This window comes from Octodon degus, unplaced genomic scaffold (genome assembly GCF_000260255.1).
Source record: "Octodon degus isolate 3935 unplaced genomic scaffold, OctDeg1.0 scaffold00020, whole genome shotgun sequence".
Taxonomy (NCBI): Eukaryota; Metazoa; Chordata; class Mammalia; order Rodentia; family Octodontidae; genus Octodon; species Octodon degus.
Window position 1 is genome coordinate 35,781 of NW_004524596.1, and position 5,192 is coordinate 40,972.

At 41.7% G+C, this 5,192-nt stretch overlaps 1 pseudogene; it reads left to right on the forward strand.

Annotated features, from left to right (window-relative positions):
• Positions 1-3,144: 3,144 nt before the first annotated feature.
• On the forward strand, positions 3,145-4,974 carry LOC101569812 (annotated as a pseudogene).
• Positions 4,975-5,192: the final 218 nt, after the last annotated feature.

Genomic DNA, 5,192 nt, shown 5'->3' on the forward strand with positions numbered 1-5,192 from the left:
TTCTTATAATTTCGTCTTCATACTTTTCTGCTGGATGGTTAAGACCAAGGTAAAGCAGGACCTGTGCAACAAGAGTTGTAGCTTTTTGGTCTGAGAAGGTTAGTGAAATGCCCTCAGGATTTATCCTGAGATCCTGTACCTCAGATTGTAGAACCTTTGTCAGTGCAGCCATGTAAAGTTTATTAATATTTGAATGAAACACTCTTAACTTACACAGTTACCCAAACGTTATTAATGTACAAGCAAAAGCAATCCTGGGCAACAAAGGAAAAGCAGGAGGCATCACAATCCCTGACTTCAAATTATACTGCAAAGCTACTGTAATAAAATCAGTATGGTACTAGCAAAAAAAAAAAAAAAAAAACAGATCTGAGGATCAACAGATTAGAAGACACAGACACAACTACAAATACTCAGCTGCTTCGTCTTTGACACAGAGGACAAACATGTTCACTAGAAGAAAGCCTCTTCAACAAATGGTGCTGGAAAAACTGGTTTTCCACATGCCACAGGCTAAAATTATACCCATGTCTATCACCAGGCACTAAACTCAAATGGATCAAAATTTTAATATTAAGACAGAAAAATTAAATCTACTGGAGAAGTAATTTTGTCATAGTTAAATCTTGGAAATAACCCAAATGCCCATCAACGGAGGAATGGATAAAAAAAAAGTTGTATTTTTACACAATGGACTATTAGCTATAAAAAAAGATAAAACTTGACTTATAAATAAATGCCATTAGAGACCATACTAAGTGAAATAAATCAAACCCGTATAAACATCATACTGTCTCACTAGTGTAAGAACCCTGAATGAGTAAATAAAATCTGAAAGGTATTCTAGATACTGTGAAAGGAAAACTGTTCAAAGGGAAAGAACTGGGATGAGGGAAAAAAATGAAAGGAGAAAAGATATATGTATAAACACAGGTTAGCTTGGATAATTGTACTGCTGATTTCTGCTGGTCTACTGAAAGTAGTTAATGCTTAAATTTTTTCTCTCTCTTTTTTAATTTTTATAACTTTTTGGGTCAATTTTGCATGTTTATATCTGGTAATGTGAAAACTAATTTGCAGACAACAATGTGTAATATAACAACCATTATTGAGTTCCTATTATTTTGTTTAGTGAAATTCTGTTTTTTTTTTAACTATTTTTATTCTCTTTAAGAAAAAGATAATCTGATAACTGGCTCACAGGTAAACATCAACAATTGTGTAACATTATTAGTATCAAGCCAATCAGCTGAAGTAGTATCATTCAAGAGAAATTACATATTAACATAGCTTAAGAACCAATTATAGGGCTGGCCAGATAGCTCAGCAGACTAAATCGCCTGCTTAAACAGAGCGCAGAGGCCAGGGTTCGATCCCCAGGACTGCCATGCTGGCCTCGCCCCCAGGGTGCGCTAAAACAGTTACTGAGGGAGCTGGGGAGATCGCTCGTAGGATAAGTGCTTGACTGGCAAACACAAGGATCTGAGTTCAATCCCCAGTTCCACCAAAAAAAAAAGTGACTGAGACAGGGCGTGGTGGCATGCACCTGCAATCCCAGCGCTTGGGAGGCTGAAAACCGGAGGATCACTACAATGTCCGATCTGTGCAGTGAGACCCTGTAGACCCTTTACTAAATACACTAAAAATAAAATAAAAAACAAATCCAGAGTGATTGAGACTGAGCCTGACCTCTGGCCACTGGTTCTTACAGCTCTTGCCAGCTTGCCAGCTCTCTGATCACAGCTGTCTCCCATGGTTGTCATGTGGGTGATTAATACTAAGAGCCCTAAAGGGAAGCCAACTGGCAGCTGCTGGATTCAGTCAATCCTTCCCTGAAATGGCATCCAGTTTGGAAGGGCACTGGGTCTAGTCAACTCCCTGGCTGCTGCAGCATCTGCTGGTCTGTTTCAGCTCTGCGTTGATCCCTGAGGGCCTGTGGAGTCGCCTCTCTCACTGCTTCTGTTCACTTTGTAGACGGTCTTCCTTTCTCAAGAGCCACAAACGAGAGCATGTTTTGCTCTGAATCTTCTTTATGGCTCAACTTTTGTCAGATTCTTAGGTCCCAGGAGTTCACCTGTCTCCTTTTCTTTCCTAAGTTATTTTCCAGGATCTGCATTCCAAATCTTAGAGGCTAAGTTGTGCTTACCCCTCGGCCATTTTCTCAGAAGATTTAAGAAAATTATTTTTTAAAATTAAAACTAGTGTTTCACAGGTACAAGTGAACCGACAAGTTTAAATTTCCTATATATCCCATTTTCTATACTTCTGACTCATGACCAAGAACAAAGAAAAAATATTCTGCAAGTTGTGAAGGCAACTAAAAAAGTGCCAAGCACTCTATTACTCTCTGAGCAGACGGCAAAGTGCCTAATGGTAGTGCCTCAGAAGTAGCTGGGAGAAGATAATAGGTCTCATTACTTGATAAGACATCTTTATTCAAGCAGATCAGCACAGAGCAAACTATCTTTTACTGTGAGCCTATTTGTATACTGCTTGTGTTGTTATATAGCCTTCATTTGAATCTTGTTACACAGGTATTCTTACGGTACAAGTTGATCGTATGATAGTACAGTCTATAGAGAAGGTATTACAATTATCTTCAATTACTATGTGCATATTTAAAATGCTGTGTTAAGAAATATTTTTAAATTATGAGAGATTTTAAAGGAAATTTTAAAGTACTGCCCCCTCCAAAAAAAATCAAAAGCATTTAAGTACCCTGTGTTATGGTTTGTGTCTACTTGTACTCCCAAAGCCTCTTGTAGTCATGGGGTGGACTTCTAGAGTTTGTGATTACCTCATGATCCACTGGGGTCATGTGAGTGCTGCTGGGATTATGGGTGTGAGTGTTACACCCAGCCTGGGCAGATCGCCTGAATGCAACTTGGGGGAGACAGACTTGCTCTCTGTTGCCATTGTTGCTGCTACTACTCCCTTTTGCTCTTGCTGTTTTGCTGCCTTCTGCCACGTGCCATTCTGCCCTGGACCCCGCTGAGTATAGACTGAAACCTCCAGCAACTGTGAGCTAAATAAACCTTTCCTTCCGTCAGAGTGTTGGGTATTTGTCCTAGCAAGGAGAGAAGAGTAACTGAGACGCCCTATTTAAAAAGCACGGCTAGCCTTTGCATCCCCACCACTGCCAGCATGGGTCTGTGTGTGCTCTCTGGAAGGGTCTGTCCCAGGAAGTTCTACTATGTGTTGCACTGTCCCAACCTGGCTGCAACTGATGTCAGACCGCGTGAAGATTTATGGATTGGTCAAGAGCTTGACTCCCTCACAGACTGCTGTGATCCTGACTCTCATGGTGTTGCACAAGTTCATTTGGTGACGAGTAATAACATCTTGAGAAGCCTTCAGTCTGAAGAACCTGCTCCTGATCTCACCTAGGCTCTCTGCCACTTAATTAAGAAGGCATCTGCAGTTCTGACGGCACCCTAAGAAGAACAGGAACGATAAGGACGCCAAATTCCCTCTGGTCCTCACTGAGGGCTGGATTCATCATCAACTCCATGTGAGACCAAGCAGTTGCTTCCTTGCAACTTCGAAGTAAGTCACCCACAACCTCTGCCCACATGGTATAAATCCATGTAAGTACTCAAGCAATAAAATCATGATTTAATAAAAGCAAAAACAGGGCCACAGAAATAGCTCAGCAGTCTCACTGCCAGCCTCAGCAAGTGCAAGGACCCACATTCAATCCTCATACTCCACACTGTGCTACCTCACTCCAGGTACGCCACACCAGCCACCAAGACTGGGCGTGGTGGCACAAGCCTGTAATCCAGGCACTGGGGAGACTCAAAACAGTAGGAGCACGAGTCCGAGCTGCACAGAGATCTTATACCAAATACATAAAATTAGAAGATAAAAAATAAAAAGCAAAGACATAGCTGACACATAACATTACCATCTTAAGAATGAGACACGCACCACCAGCTGGGCAAGCTTAGGGGCAGGCTCCTCGTGAGACAAGTACGGGCCATCAGGAAAACACAAAAACTAAGAACTCAGATGAGACAGCAGCCCACAAGAACTCCAGTCCACAGACGACTTCAGACTCAAAAAAACTGTGGGAAGAATCTCAATAACTACTGGCTGATGAAGTCAAACCCTGAGAGCCGACGAGAGAAAGGTGTTGATGTGAAATTTAGCACTGAAGATCCTCAAAGCACAGCCTGCGCAGATAGCCTGCTGGGATGATGCTCTAAACTACTAGGCTTGGAACTTCCTTAATGCCATGAAGCTGGAAGATGAAGCATTTCTTCTGCCATAGCAACTGCAAAGAGCCAGGCATCAGAGGAGTTACGAAGATTGTAAAGGAGGTTTACCCAGAGCGCACACAGTTTCAGAAAAACAATCCTATTATGATCCATCCAGCAAAGAGGACAACCAAAATGGTTCATGGTGGATGTAGTTTCTTCGGATAATGAAGCGCTTCATCTCCCTGCCTGAGCTTAAAACCTATCACCAAGCTCAGAAAGCTTCCAGTTGCCCCTTAAAAAAACATTTCTCATTTCACTCACCAGAGATTCAGTTCAGTCCCTTACACAAGGTAAGAGTGGGCCCTCTGACCATCATCTACATACCAGGACCCTGTGAAGTCACATTCATTACCTGATTAAACTTGGGCATGTCCTTACCTACGACACACGAGGTGGGGACAGGTACCCTGAGCTGCCTACTACTATGGGCCCAGGGTCGAGTAGTGCCTGGCACTTAGTAAGATACCTTTTTTTTTTTTTTTAGGAACAGGGGATTGAACTCAGGCTCTTATGCTTGCCAGGGAAGCATTTATTCCACTGAGCCACCTCCCCAGCCCCCTAGTAAGATACATTTTGCTTATGAATATATAATTTCTGCTTCTGTAACACAGAGTACCTATCAGTGCCTGATATTAACTTTTGTGCAAAAGGACACATAACACCTAATTCTTCCTTTTTCCATTTTTGGTAGAAGAGTTTGATTTTATTTTGAGCCTGGGAGATTAGGAACCATGTTAAATGAGGCACTCTCGCTGAAGACAAGCCAGCCCTCCAAAGAGGCAACCTTTTATATGACAAAAGAAGGGTTGCTTGTAATGTCACTGAGGACTGTTCACCTACATGATTTCAAGTACTTTTCTCAATAAAAGATTTAATATTAAAAGCTAACAAAAAAAAAGACAAATATTTTGATTTGGAAACTGATGAGGA